The sequence below is a fragment of the Protopterus annectens genome, chromosome 14.part0, assembly GCF_019279795.1.
Source record: "Protopterus annectens isolate FY-2018-M chromosome 14.part0, PAN1.0, whole genome shotgun sequence".
Taxonomy (NCBI): Eukaryota; Metazoa; Chordata; order Ceratodontiformes; family Protopteridae; genus Protopterus; species Protopterus annectens.
Window position 1 is genome coordinate 102,517,230 of NC_056748.1, and position 19,214 is coordinate 102,536,443.

Below are 19,214 nucleotides of genomic sequence, written 5' to 3' on the forward strand. Positions count from 1 at the left end.
TGAGGTCCATGATGATCCTTTCCAAAGCTTTGCAGACCAAGCTAGTCAGGCTTATGGGGAAATAGTTTCCAGGATCCGTTGAGGCACCACCTTTGTGGAGAGGGACCACTGTTGCTGTACGCCACTCTTTGGGTACATATCCTGTAGTAAGGCTCAGATTGAAAAGTAGTTTTATGTTTGGGTTTAGCTGTTCTTGGAGCTCATGTAGGATGCAGCCAGGGACACCGTCTGGTCCCATTGATGCTGTGTTTTTTGCTTTGGAGAGGGCAGCTCTTACCTGAGCATCTGAGATGTCAGGGGGGCAGCACTCTGCTGGGATAGATATTTGCCATTTTGGTGGGGAGGGCGGGGAGAGGTTTGCGCTGAACCTGTCAGCTAGGATGTTGGCAATGTCTGTGGGTTCGGTGTATTTTTTGTCATTTTGGACTAATTCTGAGCATATCTGGGAATTCCCACCCAGGTTCCTAACATAACTAAAGAAAGCCTTGTGATTATCCTTAGTGTCCTGTGCAATTTTTCTCTCGAAGCTGGCCTTAGAAGATTTTATGAGTGCCCGTAGTTTTTTGCTAATACTGATCAGAGATGCCTTCCCTTTTTGGGATTTTGCTCTATCATGTAGTAGCTTCCTCCTTCTATTGTATAGTTTGTTTTTGGCTGGGGTCCACCAGACAGGACGTCTGCCTTTGGAGGATTGGGGCTTGGTTTTATTTGGGATTGCATGATCCATGCATTCCTGAAGGTGTTCATAGAATGTGTTTATAAAGGATTCTGCGGTCTGGGCCGTATTTTCCACAGGCCCGGGGGCTTTGAAGGATTCCACCTCAGTTTTGAGGAGTGTGAAATTTGCTTTAGAGAAGTTTTTCACTGTGGTTTTCAGGGCAGGAGGTGGAGTCGGGATGTGAATATCCAGTGAGATTAGTTTATGGTCTGATCTTACCAGTGAGGGATACACTTCTGGTCTAGAGCATAGAGTCGCCATGTTGGTGATGATCAGGTCCAGTATGTTTTCCCCTCTTGTGGGAGTGGTAACAAGTTGTTCCATAGCATTTGAGTTTATAAATTCTAGGAACCTTTGGGCTAGGCTGTTGGAGCTAGAGTAATGCTCCCAGTCTATGTTTGGGTAGTTGAAGTCGCCCAATATAATGGTGTTTGGAGAGACCTTCATATTTTCCAGTGTTCTCAGGAAGGCCGAGTGGGGTTCCTGGGTTTGGGAGGGTGCTCTGTAGCAGGCTATAAACTGGAAGGCAGTTTTACCCACTGTTAGTTGCACATGGATAGTCACTGATGCTTCGTGCTGTGCCACCAACCTGGAAGTGTGGGTATCTTTGACGAATATTGATACTCCCCCTCCTTTTGTGGTTCAGTCCAAGTTTTGGGGCCGAAAAGCATGGTATGAGGTATAACCTGGTAGTGCTGCGGTGCTCTCAGGAGCCTTGAACAAGGTTTCTGTTACTGCACAGATATCAATGTTCTCCATGCTAAGGAGAGTTTCGAGTGCGTGCATCTTGAGGTTTAGACTTCCAGCGTTAAGTAGCATTACTCTTAGTTTCTTAACTCTTGTGATATCTATGGAGGTGTGTTTGTCTTTTGAGCCTTGCCTAAAAAAGGCACTATGGGGGTAGCAAGAGCCTTTGCCAATATCCGAAAGCCCAGGGGTGACAGGTGCAAGCCGTTCCTAGTGAAGCATCATGGCTTGTCTAGCATGTCATCCCAGGCTGACAGGAATTGGATCCCCTTTGAATGATACCAATACTTAAGCCAATTGTTGAAATTGATCATCTTGTCTTCATATTGTGGCATCATTCTTGGTGAGGGTAAGATGCTACTCAAGGTCAGGGTCATACCAGCCTGGGCTACATGCTCAGAGACCTCCTCTATGTCTCTTTTCATGTAGTCCAGGGAGGTACGTCTGAGGTCATTCACACCAGCATGGACAATGACGGAGTCATATTTGTACTTGCCTTGGAGTGACCTGAGTGCTTGTCATTATAATCCACTAATATTACTCCATACTCACAATCTCTGCAGATGTAAAATCATCTGAATTCCACATTAAAGAAATCCGTACCTAATGAAGAGATTGTTACCATCAAAACAACTTCACATATCAATGTTTTATCTACAAATTCAGTGCCTGCTTTCCTTGAAGATTAATTGCCTTTATTGCTTTAAAAAATTGGTAAGTTGGTAATATTACAATAGGAAATGACCTATTGCAATACAAAATGACCAACAAGTTCATAGACACTAGGCATCTCATACAAAGGACATACTCAGGAGTGTAAAACCCCTATCCCCCTCATAATGCATGAAATAAACAATCATATGGGCACTGCAATATCAGAACTCCATCTACATGATGTGGGAGTAGAATCCATAGCCTTCTGCACCACAGGCAATTATGCTACTAACACTGCTTTCAGATTTTACAACACAGTGTGCCATTTGATAAACAAAAGACAACTAGTTGCACATAGAAACATATACACTTGTTAGCGTATGTTTTAAATTTGTAGTTTTGAACATTATTCCAGTAAGTAATGAAACAAAATATATGAGCCAATAATGACAAAACTACCCATTTCAGAATATTTTAACCATAAAGGCCCCTTAAACATCTGTCATTACAACCCACCATGCATTTTCTGAAGGAAATGAAGGCCGAAACTCAAATGTATGACATTCAGTTATTTAAATCTTCAGTGATTTGCCAAAAAAACACAAATTTTATGAGGAATAGGCCAAAACTATGAGGCAAAAATCTGGATAGTTGAGAGGTATGCATACCACTCAACCTTACTGCAAGAAATCTGGACATGATCTGGAAGCAATGACCATAAAAATAGGTATAGATTTTAAATATTACAATTTTTTAACTTAAAGTTGCTAGAACAACAGGATTTGTGTTAACTTAGTTAGTTAACTTCTGAAGGATATAAAGTCTGAAAGTCATATATTTGAGATCCTCGGCAGGTTAAACGTCAGGCAAATGATGCTTTTGAGTTCAGTCTTTGGCCATCCATAAGTTACTCTCTTTAAGAACTACCTGTCAGCCTCATCAAAAATCAAAGTCATCAGTAAGTTTATATTTTATTTTATATAGAACATATTAACTTCTGCCAACCAGCTTTAGTGGTCTCTTCTTTATGATACAAATCAACTTCAGCATACTATACTGTACCAGTGACACTTATCCAGGGACCATTGCAGCCTATCCCTAAAGGTCCTTGGCTGCCTACTTTCAATGAAATACTTTATTGCATTCTGCTTGCACAGCCCTCATGGTCATTTGAGTTGGAGACTAATGACATACATTTTCAAAGTAGAACACATACATGTACCTACCGAACACCCTGATATTGGGCGATTTCAATTACCCTACCATTCACTGGGAAAACTACTCGAGTACAAATTCCCAGGCCCAGTGCTTCCTGGAATTCATCAACTCAAACTCCCTGGATCAGCTGGTAAACTCCCCTACCAGAGGTGAAAAGATATTGGACCTGGTCATCACCAACATGGGCAACAGGTGTTCCACACTGGAGGTCAACCCATCACTGGTTAGATCAGACCATAAACTAATAACTCTGGATGTCCACACCTCACCACCATCCCCAACTAAGGAAACCACAGTAAAAAACTTTTCTAAAGCAAACTTCACCTTACTTAAGACAGAGGTGGTAAGTTTCACAGCCCCACGCTAAAGGATAACACTGCCCAAGATGCAGAAACCTTTACAAATGCACTCTATGAGCACCTACAAGGATGCAAGGATTGTGCCATCCCTTGCAAAACCAAGACTCATTCTTCTAAGAGAAGGAAACCAGTTTGGTGGACCCATGCAATAAACAGGCTATGCAATAGGAGGAAACTAGTTCAGAAAAAAAGCAAATCCCAAGAAGGAAAGACATCTCTGATCAGTATCAGTAAGAAACTAAGGTCCCTCATAAAATCATCCAAAACTAACTTCGAAAGAAAAATAGCCAAGGATTCAAAAAATAACCACAAAGCCTTCTTTAGCTATGTTAACATTCTAAGTGGCAACTCGCAGATATGCACTGAACTAGTGCAAAATAGCTCAAAATATACTGAACCTACTGATATTCCCAACATCCTAGCAGATAGATTCAGTGCAAACTTCACCCCCCCTCTCACCTCCAAAAGGGCCCACAACAATACCAGAAAAGTGTAGTGTCCCAAAAATCACAGACGCACAGGTGAAAACAGCCATTTCAAAAGCCAAAACATAGCATCAATGGGACCAGATGGTGTTCCAGGCTGCTTCTTGCATGGACAACAGAATGAACTAACCCCCCACCTAAACATGCTGTTCAACCTCAGCCTCTCCTCAGGCTATGTGCCCATAGAATGGCGCAAAGCAACGGTTATTCCTCTCCACAAAGGAGGTGCCACAACTGACCCTGGTAACTATCACCCCATAAGCCTGACTAGCCTGGTCTGCAAGGCTATGGAGCGCATCATCATGGAACTCATTAACAAAGACATTAGGAACCTCCAAACACTTGACCCGACCCAGTTCGGCTTCGTTAAGGGCAGATCATGCCTACTAAACCTGGTTGACGTCTTCAAGACAGTCACCAAAGTCATAGCCAAGGGAAAGGTGGTTCACACAGCCTACCTTGACCTCGCCAAGACTTTTGACACCATTCCCCACTCAGGTATTACAGAAAAACTCAACAGCCTGAACATAAACCCCTACATCATGAGATGGGTTGCCAACTGGCTTACAGACAGAACTCACACGGTAAGAACAGCGGGCTGCAGGTCCGACTCTAAACCAGTCACAAGTGGTGTCCCACAAGGCTCGGTCCTGGGATGCCTACTGTTTGGCATATACTTCTCAGAAGTACAAGCAAACACAAGAGGACTATGCTAACCAAGTTCGCTGATGACTTCAAACTGGGAGCTATAATTGACTCTCCGGCTGACACGGACATCCTCCAAAAGGGCCTTACTGAGACGGACACCTGTTGGCAATTCATGGCCTCAAGCTAAATGCCAAAAAATGCATAGTCATCCCATTTGGAAAAAAGAAAACACTCACGAATTACCACATAGGTGGCAGCCCCCTTAATACAGAAGAGGTAATAAGAGATATGGGGACACAGGTAGATAGTAATCTCTCCTTTGACAATCATATTGCCAAAGTAGTTAGGAAATCCTTCTATGTGGCCCATCTAATTACGTTTGCATCTAGAAATAAAGAGGTTATAGTGCCCCTCTACTCATCACTCATTAGGCCCATCAGAGTACAATGCCCCATTTGGGATGCACTCACAAGACACTTCCAACAGCTGGAAAGACCACAAAAGTACCTCACCAAGAGGATTACTGGCCTCAAACATATGTCCTATGCAGCCCGACTGAAAAACTCCGGCTGTACTCAGTGGCATATCGCTTACTCAGGGGTGATCTCTGCCTGACTTACAAAGCCATGTCCAACTCAGAATTGATGGACATGCTCCACCTAAAGAAATCCAAGTCACTGCAAGCCATGAGCTCTAGTGAGCTAAACTTTGCCACAACAATAACCAGAACATGCTAGAGGGATAGATTCCTGTCACAGAGACTCCCAATGCTTTGGAACAAAATTCCAAATTACATCAGGCAGAGCCCCTCACTAACACTCTTCAATAGAAACCTTGACGAGTCGATGGGTAACAGAAAATACACCCCTGGGATCACTTCATTGGCTCTGCATGACGGAGGATCAGTTAATTAATCAATGGGGTGGCAAAAGCCGACACACTGTGGCTAGGCTTATAAATGCCCTCATGCAGATAGCCTAGTACATACCTATGAACCTATGAACATGGGTCTACTACAGGCGTTCTGGTCCAAAGTGCTCAAAAACACAATTTCAGACCCAAGGACATGAGTGTCTTTGTATCTGGTGTAGCCTGCCATTTGCTCTCAAATTGAAATATGAGGCTGGACAAGCAAATGCCACATTTTACCCAAGTGGATTATTTGAGTTCAAGCAAGGTAGTACAGTAGCCATGGGAAGGGAGTGAAAAAGTGATTTTACAGTCAGGGAGGAACTTTATGAATTAGGGAACACAAAGAGAGTTTTAGGGTAAGGAAGCAAGGACTCTGGCTGGGAGATTTTGGGGTTAGAGTTACGGTTCTGATAGGGCTATTCAGCTTTATAGGGCTAAGTGTGGAGAGGGCTATGCAGAAACACGATATTGGGCCAGTGGGAGGTTGAGCAGTTGCGTTTTCAAACAAGTGGCAGCAAGGAGGTATGTTGTGGGCTACTAGCAAGTGAGTGCCTGCAGCAGACCAGATATACATAAATAACAAAAAAACTCATAAACATGACAACTATGTAAAACAGAAGTAGAAACTAGATTCATAATCAATAACCATGCAAATGCTGGGCTAAGCCTGAGGTAATAAATAAATAAATAAACAATTAAATCATCCTACCCATTTAATTTGAGGACTATATATCAAAACAGTAGAAATAAGGTACATAATCAATAATGTTATAAAACAACTGCATAATGACAAACAAAGAACAATAAAATCTCCCACCAGCAACAACACTCATGTTACTTATGAAAAGAAATAAGAAACTACCTCCATTACCCAAGGATAATAAAGGTTCTCCATGTTAATGCTAGAAGCATAATTAAAACAAATAAAATCCTGGCTCACAAGATACTACAAAAATCTGTGAGACAGATATGACCAGGTTAATATAACTTAGACTTAAAAGAATGAAAAAGAAATACAATGTGCACATGATTGTTCAATAGCATGACTACTACAAATGTGTGTCTGGTGGGTGGTTGGGTTTAAGTGTAAGGTGCCAGTTTTCACTGTACAAAGTAGGATACCACAAGATGAAAGAGGCATGGAATGCTGAGTATATTGCTGAGTTTATGGATTTATTACTAACCACAGACAAACCAATTAAAATGGAATGAGCATAAGCATGCCTAGGTAAAACAATACATTTATAGAATGTGGAATTATGAATTAATGCCCAGGACAAACAACAAAACTCCAGCAGCAGACTTAATGAAAGTCCAGGATGTGGAAGAAACTTCTCTATGTTAATATGACTGCAATCTTGTTACAGATGCATGTAACACACATCAGTAATAGGAATTCTAAAATATATGCATAATAACATTTGATAAAACAAGTATAACACTAGAGAGTTTTCTGAATGTTAGAACTGTCAGGCTGGCAGATTCTTTGGTCCTTATCACTGTTCTACAGATTATGGCACAACACCTATACTGCTATCCGTATCCAAAACAGTATTATAATAAGGAAAATAAGCCAGCAACACATACAAACCTCTGTTCATTTGCACAGACAGCTACTAATAGTATCACACTGAACAAGCAGATGCTAGACATCACACACACATGCTTACCTACTCTCTCATACAACACACAGACATGCACCTTCTCTCTCATAGACACACACACACACACACACACACACACACACACACACACACACACACATACACCTACTCTTTCACATAGTGACACATGCACTTTCTCTCTCATACAGACAGAACGACTAATTCAAATTCCATGCACACACACACTTTCTCTCACATACAGAAGCCCAGTTTAAACTACACAGACACACACATACACTTACCTTCAGTTCTTTTTAATCCGAATAGCCACACACATACACATGGAGTGAACCCTTATCTTAAACTGCTAGCTTAACTTCCACATGCAACTTTAGAATGTCTTTACATCCTCGTTGGCGTATGTGGATGTGATGCATGCATGTTCTTACTTAAAGGAGAATACTCCATGAAGGTTTTTTTTTTTTGTTAATTCTTGAAGCCTCCAGTCCTGGCCAACCTGCAGCTGTAAAAGTGGGAGGGGCAGATGCTTCCCCGCTCGCTTCCCCCTCCTCACCCTACAATTCCGGCACCCTATGGTTTATTTATTTTAATTAATTTGCTTTTCTTATTAAGAAAAGCAAATTAATTAAAATAAATAAATACAAATTGTACCCTTTATGAGGCCAGCCTGTACAGTGCCCTAGGCGGTCACCTAGTTCGCCTATGCCTAAGGCTGTGCTTACTTTGCTACAACAGTATAGAAATGTTTTTTTTTAATTTAAAAGCTATGATAATACTTCTCTTGTGCTGCATACATACCCCTTGCTTCACTCAGTTTCTCTAGATGCTCAGTATGGACTTCTCTTTTTCCAGTAATCTCTGCATTAGCTGTGGAATGAAGAGAAGAGGAGCATTATGCATACCAATCTTGCATATATGTAGCTTTCTATCTATTATAAATTTTCTTTATTAGTATACTTACACACCAGTGGGATGTTACAAGTCCTGAACTCATCCAACCAATGGTTGAGTGTATCCCTCTTGTGCCTTTTCATGCCATTAAATTGATGCCTACACTGTTCTGCAGAGTGTAGAATGCCAGTCACACTGGAGACAGCCTTGGCCAGACTATTCCAAGCCTCATATTTATAGCGGAAACTGGTATAGTCCCCCTGCAAAGGCCTTTGGCTTTGGCACTTTACCAAGAGTCCAATACATTTTCCTGACCCATCAATACTCCACCTTTGTTTTTGTACCCTAAATTGGGCACCTTCACTTCTACGACCAGACATGTCTAACCAGAGAGAACAGCAATAGCTGATAATGATTTCCAGCCAATACCTGTTATTATGTTTACTCTTCATGTGCAAACCCATGCAATGATGCCAACCATGTTTGTGAGACATTAAGCAGAGAGCAACAGTGCCAAACAGAGAGAAAGCATTTTTTTGAAATTGGAAGGCTAATCTGACACTAGACATTAGTTTGAGGTTGTTTGCTGCTGGAACTGTTGAGTGATTTTACTTTGTAAACATGTACTGGGGGCATCCATTTCATGACCTGGCACATTTTTCATTTGGCTTTATACACTGATAAAACTGATTTTTACAATGTGGGATTCAAACCTATGCATATGAGACAATACATTTTCTTTCACAGCAGTGATTTTTCATCTTTGCCACAGAAGTGTGTCTCAGACACAGTCGTGAATTATATATAAATACACATGGCAGATTGAAGGCTTAACCATTTTGGTGAATGACCTGACAAGGTCCTGGTTTATACATTCATGTGTGTATGAGTCCTATTGAAGTCTGAAGGCCATTTAAGGCTAGATAGCACAATTATAGTTACAGAAACATAGTAGTCTATATACCCTCAATCATACATATAATTCATAAGAGCTCCACTGCTATACAGACTTAATGTTATTGTTATTTATAATTATGTTTTAACTTTTTTATGTAACATTTAATATAAAGTGAAGTGTAATAATAGTAAAACAAAACTTGGTATTTCCAGTATTAGAACCCAGGACCATATCCATTGCAGCACTACACTTAACACCAGCTGCCACAGGAATAGTTAAATAGCAGTTGTATATTTTCCCATTCATTATTAACTTCTGTCTACTAACCACAGCATACCTCTGCTTAGCGTGTTTGCACTGTGCCTAACATACTTGATAGAATGTATCCATTTTGAAATTGTTGACTGCCTGCTTCTTCTCTGCATGTGTTCTGGACCTGCAGGCATTGTGGAAGGTTGCTAATCACCACACAATGTCACTAAGTGGTGTTACATGATGGAAAGCAAACAATGCAACAATGTATCCTTTTTGAAATCGAGAACCATGCCTCTTGCATGCAGGTGTTCTGTCTACTTTGTTTGTGGACCATTACTCCCAATATGCATGATGTTAAGGGTCAGACAAACAAGACAAGCAAAGCTAAACTTATTTTAGCCTTGTGAGTAGTTTTTATTAGGGGTCATCTGTAAAAGACAAAGGTGGGACTTGAACCCTGATCTACAGACACTATATGATGTGTGGATTAATGCAGTTAGCAGATGTGCTACACACACAAGTGATTCACTGGTGTAGTTGATGTATTTATTATCAAAGAAGCACATTACATGGCATTTTTTGTGTTTATATTTTCCCCGTGTTTACGCTAAGCCACGCATCATGCAAATACTGGCATCAATAAAAAAAACAGAAAAGAAATCTATAAAATAAACAAGACTACAAATATATATTATTACTCATAAAAGTTTTTTACAGAAGTCTAGATTTGAATTCTTATACTAATGAGCCTTCAATATACAGTAAGGTTGTCTTATCCCTCTTGGTCACAGAAACAGCTTTGCAGCAGACAATCAAAATAATGGTGTATATAAACAAGAGCAACATCATCTACAGTATTAACAAGACATTGGACACTGGTACACTTCTAAGTTATTTGTACGTGTATTAATTTCAGGCGTAGTGCGAGTGATCACACAATCATTTATGACTATTGTTTGCAGAAACGTAGCTCTGTTTTATCTCTATATTGTTGTTCAGTCTTCTCTTATCTAAACAGTAATCTGAGACATGCAGTCTATAAGGCATTTGTGCCATTCTCCTCAAAATGTGTGAGAATATTAAATGGCAATAATATCCAATTTTCAACAAAAGCAGGGGACTGTGGATGTTACTGAACAGAAACTGTAAAAGGCTTGCTGCTTACTTACATTTAAAACCTTGATACAGTCACTTCTATACTTTGTAAGTCTAACCTGCCTGACACACCCACTGAAAGTAAAGGAGTCTAAATGGATGTTGTCTTTTCCTTCTTGCTACCAGTAATTATTCACAGTTACAATCCATTAGCAATAAACACTGAGGGGGTACTTGCACTATTTTTAAATCTGCTACATGGAGCCACTAATTTGGGATTCAGCAAATATGATGAGTTCACACCTGATATGCATCTTTACCATGCTCATAGGCCTGAATCTGGAACCTGAAGGTGAGAAGACATGTTTATGTGGATAACACAGTAGATGGTTGGTATTAATTTGGATTTATCTGCATCAAAGACTACTGATTAGGTATGATTGTATTTTTCAGTTATATACTGGATATATTCACATGTTGCTTCGAAAAAATATTTTTATACATGCATTAGCAAATGCTACTTTTGTCTGTATGTAGTTCTTAGAAGTTTACTGATGGCATAGGTATTTGTGTCAGGGCATTTTACATTCTCAGATGCACAGCCTTATTAACTTTCATCACAATTGTTAATGTTACACTGTTTCTCTTTACACTCTTCTATGTTATTACAGTAAACTGCAAATGTCCTATATTGCCAATGATACAGGGGTGTTAGCCTTCTAGTATAGTCTATACACACTTCTAGGTGAGTGCTGGTCAAAGGTAGAGGTGACTGGCAGTTGCATAAAAATGAATGTTTTGTGGTAAATGTGTAAGTATGTTTTTTGGGACAGTTTCTTTAATAGCACGTTCATAGGTAGGGACTAGGCTATCGGCCCAAGGGCCTAAGTAAGCCTAGCCAACAAGGTTCCCTGGCTTACGCCACCCAAGAAATTAAATTTCCTGTTTCCTTGTCGAGCAGAGCCACAGAAGTGATCCCTGGGGTGTATTTCCTATTTCCCATCCACTCATCAAGATTTTTCTTGAAGATTGCTAATGAGGAACATTGCCTGACATAGATGGGTATCTTGTTCCAGAGTTTAGGAAGTCCCTGTGACAGGAATCTATCCCTCCAGAATGTCCTGTTTATTGTGGTGACAAGGTTTAGGTACCTAGAGTGTGTAACTGAGAGGGATTGGGATTTCTTTAGGTGTAGCATGTCCAACAGCTCTGGATTTAACATAGCGTTATATGTTAGGCAGAAATCTCCTCAGAGTCGGTGATATGCTACAGAGTAAATCTGGAGTTTTTTGAGATGGCCAGTGTAGGGCATCTGTTTGAGGCCAGTAATCCTCTTTGTGAGGGTACTTCTGTGGCATTTCTAGCTGCTGCGGATGTCTTGTAAGGTACATTCCAAAAGGGGTGTTGTACTCTATAATGGGTCTAATGAGTGCTGAGTAGAGGGGAACAATGACCTCTTTTTTCCTGGATGAGAACCCTTTTGTGATGAGGTGTGCCACATAGAAGGATTTCCTGACTACTGTGACAATGTGATCATCAAAGGAGAGACTACTGTCCACCTGGGTCCCAAGGTCTGTTATCACAAATGCGGTGTTAAGCAGACTGATGTTTATATGATAGTTCATGGGTACAGAGTTTTTACCAAAGGGGATGAAAATGCACTTTTTGGCACTGAGCTTGAGGCCATGCCTCTGACACCAGGAATCTGTCTCAGTGAGGCCCTTCTGTAGGATGTCCACATCATTTGAGGACTCGACTATGGCTCCTAGTTAGCAGTCATCTGCGAACTTCATTAGCGAGAGGCCTTCTGTGTTAGCCTGTACTTCAGAGAAGTAGATACCAAACAGGAGAGGTCCCAGAACTGAACCCTGTGGTACTCCGCTTGTCACTGGTTTGAAGTCAGATTTGGAGTCTGAAACTTTTACAGTGTGGGTTCTGTCAGTGAGCCAGTTGACAACCCATCTTGTGACATAGAAATTTATACCTAGTTTAGTGAGTTTAGCTATAATTCTAGAATGGGGGAAGGTGTTGAAAGCCTTGGCAAGGTCAAGATAGGCTGTGTGAACCACCTTACCCTTGTCTATGGCTTTGATGACTGCTTCAAAAAAGTCCATCAGGTTCAGAAGGCATACGTTCCATGGCCTTGCAGACCAGACTCGTCAGGCTATTAGGGCAATAGTTTCCAGGATCAGTGGTGGCTCCCCCTTTGTGTAGTAGGATAACTGTTGCTGTGCACCATTTAGTGGGCACAAAGCCTGACAGGAGACTATGATTGAACATGGTGCTTAGGTGAGGAGCCAGTTCATTCTGAAGTTCATGTAAAACGCAGCCTGGGATGTTATCCAATCCCATGGATGTTGTGTTTTTGGTTTTAGAGAGAGTGCAGCTTTTACCTGCATAGATGTAATTACAGGGACTCTGCATTCTTCCTGTATATATATATGAGCCCTTTAGGGGGTGAGAGGGGGGGTAAAGTTAGCACTGAACCTATCTGCCATGATGTTTGTAATATCAGTTGGTTCTGTAATTTTCATTCCATTGTGCTGTAACTCAGAGCAGATGTGGGTGTTGCCATTGAGATTCTTGACATAGCTATAGAATGCTTTGTGTTTGCCCTTAGAATCAGTGGCAATTTTGTTTTTTAGCTAGCTTTGGAGGATCCTATAAGGGATTTCAGCTTCTTACTGAAGCTGACCAGGGAGCTCCTCTACTCATGGGATTTTACTCTTTTACAACAGTTTCTTCCTTTTGTTGTAGAGTTTGTTTATGGCAAGGGACCACCAGATTGGCTTCCTTTTTTTGGAGGATAGCGTCTTGGCTCTGCTTGGGATAGCACGATCCATGCACTCATAAGTGCTTATAGAGTGCGTTTGTGTAGGATTCAGCAGTCGTAACTGTATTGTTCATCTGCATGGGTGTCATGAAGTTCACCACTTCTGTCTTAAGAAGCATGAAGTTGACTTTGGAGAAGTTTTTACTGTGGTTTCCTTAAAGGTGGGTGGAAGTGGGATGAGGATATCTAGGGTGATTAGCTTATGGTTGGATCTGACCAATGAGAAGTTGATTTCAGGTGTAGGACACTGGTCGCTCATGTTGGTAATGACTAGGTCTAAGATATTGTTGCCCCTGGTAGGGGTGTGGATAAGTTGATCCAAGCCATTGGAATTTATGAATTCCAGAAAGCATTGGGTGAAGGAGTTGGTACATGAGTAGCTTTCCCAGTTAATGGTGGGGTAGTTGAAATTGGCCATTATTAGGGTGTTTGGTTGAACCCTAATATTTTTCAGTATATCAAGAAAAGAGGAGTTGGAATCCTGGGGCATGGTGGGGAATCTGTAGCAAGCTGCAATTTGGATTGTAATTTTGCCCAGAATTAGTTGCACTTGGATAACCGTTGATGCATTATGCTGTGAAACTAGCCTGGAGGTGTGGATGTCCTTAATGAATATGAACACACCTCCGCCTTTGGTGTTCTGGTCGAGGTTAGATGGCCGAAAAGTGTGGTATGAGTTATAGCCTGGTAATGCAGGGGTGTTCTCCACAGCCTTGAACCAGGTCTCAGTCACTGCACAGATATTGATGTTCTCCATTTTAAGGAGTGCCTCAAGCGAGTGCATTTTGAGATTTAGACTTCTAGCACTGAGTAGCATTACCCTCAGTTTTTGCTTACCTGTTCCTGTTATGGTGGTGAATTTGTTATTTGAACCTTGCCTAAAAAAGGAACTCTGTTGGTGGCAAGAGCCTTACCAGTATCCGGAATCCCAGGGGCGACAGGTGCAGGCCATCTCTGGCAAAGCATTGTGGTCTGTTGACCATCTCATCCCAGGCAGACAAATACTGGATCCCTTTAGAATGACACCAGAAGCTTAGCTAATTGTTGAAGTCAATCATTTTGTCCTTGTGCTGCAGTATCATTCTTGGTGATGGCAGGATGCTACTCAGGGTTAGGGTCATACCTGCCTAGGCAACAAGATCGGAGAGCTCTTCCATGTGTTTTTCATGAAGTCCAGGGAGGTATGTCTCAGGTTGTTCACACCAATATGGACAATGACAGAGTTATATTTGTACTTGTTGTGGAGTGTCCTGAGTGCGTGGATTATGTGGTGGGTCCTGGCACCAGACAGGCAGCTGACAGTAACCTCCTCCTTGTTTAGACTGGTGACTGGGATATCAGTGTGCCTGACTATAGAGTACCTTAGATTAGTGTGTTCGGTACAATGGTTTGCCTTATGGGCTGTGGTTTATTGGCACATTGAGTCTGTAGGCTATGTGTCATTTGGGTTGCATTGGGGGGGGTGGAGGTTGCTTGTGTTTCTGCTTTGGAGGTCTCTGTTCCTTGAGCAGATTATTACTGAGAGCCACTGTGAATGTTTTTGTGTTTCTATGTGTGGATTTTGGTGGTGTATGTTTAGTGGGACTATGTGATCAGTGTGGTGGGCACCACACCCTCTTGACTGTCAAGTTCAGTCTTGGTTGGAGAGAGCTTAACCTCCAGTTTAGCTGGATAAGTGCATCTCTCACAGGTTGCGGTGGTAGGTGGTAGGAAGAGAGGGTAATCTATGTATATGAGGCAATTGCTGCATTGCCTCAAGATGCCCAGATTCATCAGATAGACAGGAGAAAACACTTGGAGCTGACCCTTGGATATACCTGAATAAAAAAACTACTTTCCTCTAGACAAGTAAGGAAAGTGAGTATAAGAGTTGTTTTTCTCTGAGCAAGTGAGGAAAGTAAGTACAGAAACTGTTTTCCTCTAGGTAAAGAGGAAGGTTGAGTGCTGTAGTAATTTATAGCTTATTTATTTCTAACAAGTTTTGAACAAGTGCTGAGCACAAATAAGCAAATTCAAGTGCTAAAACTAAGAATCTGTACCTGGATCTTGTGGTAGATAGGCTACCTAGTGCTTACCACTCCCACTGATAAGCTAGAAGGCTTCCCTCCAAACCAAAAAAGCTTGGGGGGCTCAGAAGCTTACAAGCAGTCCTGGATACAGCAAATCTGTATCTGGACTAGACTAGCTGCAGGAAAGGTGGGAAACAAGCGCAAGTGCAGGCTTTTAAACCAGAAGGTTGAAAGAGATGGAAAAACTGCCCAAATGGCCAATAAACTACAATTTCTCGGCCAGAAACCACTCTTGTGGTAGATAGGCTACCTAGTGTTTACCACTCCCACTGATAAGCTAGAAGGCTTCCCTCCAACACAGAAAGGCTTGGGGACTCCAGTCCTGGATACAGCAAATCTGTATCTGGACTAGACTAGTTGCAGGAAAGGTGGGAAACGAGCACACATGCAGGCTTTTAAACCAGTTGAAAGAGATGAAAAAACTGGCAAACAGCCAATAAACTACAATTTCTGGGCCAGAAACCACTCTTGTGGTAGATAAAGTTGAAAGAGATGGAAAAACTGCCCACATGGCCAATGAACTACAATTTCTGGACCAGAAACCACTCTTGGGGTAGATAGGGTTACTACTCTCACTGATAAGCTAGAACTCTTCCTTGCAACACAGAAAGGCTTTGGGGGCTCAGAATCTGTATCTGGACTAAACTAGTTACAGGAAAGGCAGGAATCAAGATTAGAAATGTTTTTTTTTTTTTTTTTTTTTTTTGGAAAGTGGAAAGCTAGAAAGGAGAAACAGAACATAATTCAAAATTCAGGACCTAGTGGCTTGCCCTTCACAAATGTTTTCTCTGCATTAGGTAGAATGAGCTAGTGACACTAGACCAGTATAGAGCTGGCATACAACTGAACAGATGGGATTGGTAGGAGTGTCTGAAGTCAAAATATGATCTCACCATACTCGGTTGAGTGAGCAAATGAGATAGACCCAGGAGGAGTGTTCAAACACAAATTTACAGGAGGGGCAGTCAATTCCAAAGCCACCAAGATTAATACCAGAACAAGAACAGGGAGGGCGGGTGAGAAACTAATTGCAGAGACATAGAGAGACCACAGTATTCTATGAAACAATTAAATAGAAAAAATAAATAACTACAGAGAGACACAGACCAATGAAACAATTAAATACACAGAAAAATAAAATAAAATGCAATACAATCTTTAACACTGCAAGTTTGTACTTAACTCAGCTAGTAATGCAGTTGATTGTAGGTATGTAGCAGAAGCCAAACAACTCAGATATTGAGCAGTAATAAATTCAAAGATATGTGACTAACACTATAAATACAGAAAAACCCTCTAGGCTAAGATTTTAACACTGAATATCAATGAAGTGAAACACAATTGCCCCCACTAACTGCAGATACAGAATTCAATGATGTTTCATTCCTTTGTTTGGTACCAAAATGTCATTTGCCCGTTTTGGTGGTGGGGAGCAAACTTCCATTTCTGTGTTGGCACAAACAAAATTGTTTGCTTTGTTATTTTTATTCCCCTTGTTTTGGATCAAACCTTGATTTGTGTGTGACTGTAATATGTTACAACCACATACATTAATGTTTATATTTGAATATTTTTGTTTCTCCAGTGGGTAATGTTGAAGAACTATTTTGTGTTATATCTAAGCAGGACTTTTATTTATGTGATATTTATGGGTAGTGTCCTTCTTTTGTGTTTTATGTCACCTAGGATTATGGCACCCAAGCGTCCCAGTTCTCACAAACTCCCTTCAGTGACCCTGAGAATCATGTAATTGTCCAAGCATTTAGGCAACATGGTGCCTTTCTGCTAGAGAGAGGATGTGGAGATAACGTCTGGAAGAACACAGATTTGGCACTAGATAGTGAACTATGTCATTATTGTTAGGGGATGCAGCAGGACATATGATCAGGTGCATCATAGGGCCACACTGACATGATTTCATCAGCCCGGAGGAAATCAGCTGCAGTGTCTGTGGACAGATGGCTTTGGGAGGCCTGCTACGGACCCATCACTGACACCAAATGAAGAGCTCTTGTCCAGAGAGCTAAGTGGAAACTGCACAACAGCATGTGATTGAAGTTGGTGCTGCTGTTTCAGAGAGGAAAAGTATCTCTCAGGAGGAGCTTCCAGGTAAGCTAACCTATGTCAATTGTTAAATATTTCTTATATAGTAAAATATTGGCAGCAATACTTAAGTTCGTTTAACAAATATATTTTGGGGGGAGGGCTACTTATAGATTGATATGGTTAGCAACACATTCTGTTTCATTATACATGGGCTTGAGGTGGATGTGTCATCCAAGTTTCTGTGAAATATATTGTTAATGGACATATAAAGGCCCAAATCTTATTTTTGCCCTATGTTACTATTATTGTGGTGATGGTGTCCTTATAGTTTGCTTAACTTCTTCTAGGACCATCATCCTTAGCAAGTGTGGAGTCATCTGCACATGGCAAGTCAAACATTGTTATTTCAATACTGATCAGCAGTGCACAGAAATATTCATTTTATCCTTATGTGTGATGTAGGTGTCAAGTCTGCGTGTGTATTGCTGTACTGTCTGTGACAGTGGCAACAGTGATAGTTTGTTAGCATATATTGAAGTGTAGCTATTAATTTCTTTCCTGTGTTTTTTGCTTATTATCTCAGCTGATCCTGTCAGTGGAAGTGTAGGACTCTTGCCACCTGATGTCAGCGTATTGGCAGACTCTGATGATGATGGTGGGCAAACAGAGGCACAGTCAGATGGTGCAGAGGTTGACTCTGACACTGAGGTTGACATTCAGCTATCCCCTATAATTCCATTGGAGACAGCTAGTAGGTCTATTCAAACCCATTCCAGAGTGGCCTCAAATACTGGGCAGGTGAAGGGTGAAACACTCTATCAGATTAGTCTGGTTACTGCAGCTTCAGTGCCTGTTGACTTTAGCTGTAGGCGAGGTGCCATGCAGGAAGGTTGTTAGGGGTGCTTGGAGGATGCCTGCTATTAATCCTCCACCTGATACGGGTGTGTCTTTCCATGCCACTTGACATATGTTTAGGGCCATCATGGGAGCATAAGCATGTCCCAACAGGGCTACCAAGAAAATGCTTAGGGTTAGATGTGGCACAGGCTGACATGCGTGACTGCCTCCGACATATTGCCAATTCAATGGATCAGATGAATGATACATTAGAATGGGCAGTATCTGTGATGGAATGCCTGCTGGGAGGTGGACAGCATCCACATAGACATAGGTCAGCCACATCATCTGATGTTAGCTGATGTGGTCATGCACAATCATGCTCCCATAGTGGCACTACTTCCACTGCTCTGTCAGTGGTTGAGGTGTTCATACCCAAACTTAACAAGACATGGGCTTGTGGTCCTGGGTGACCTCATGATGAGAGCTCATTCAGCAGCTGTCACATTTGGGTAGCAGCTGTGCATCTGACCATGGGTATGGAGGGGCCAGTGCAACCCCGGGCAGAGCCAGTTCTCATGGTCAGGTATGATGATGAACTGCCACCTCTACCATGCATGGCTTACACCGGTCTGATATACCAAGACAAGAGCTAGCATAGAGCTTGGCCATGTTTTTCAGACACTCAAACATCAATTTCCCCTGGAGTGCCCATACAGACACAACACATAACACTTACATGAGTCAGTCATAAGGCTTAAAGTTCATTCTGTCTCTGTGGCCATGTGCTACTTTACCCAGCTGTCTGTCTTCTTCTCTTTCTTACTCATATGCACTCACTTAACTTTTGTATCAGCCTAGGCTTCCTGCCCCCCCCCCCCACACACACACACGCACACACACACAAACAAACACTGCACCCTG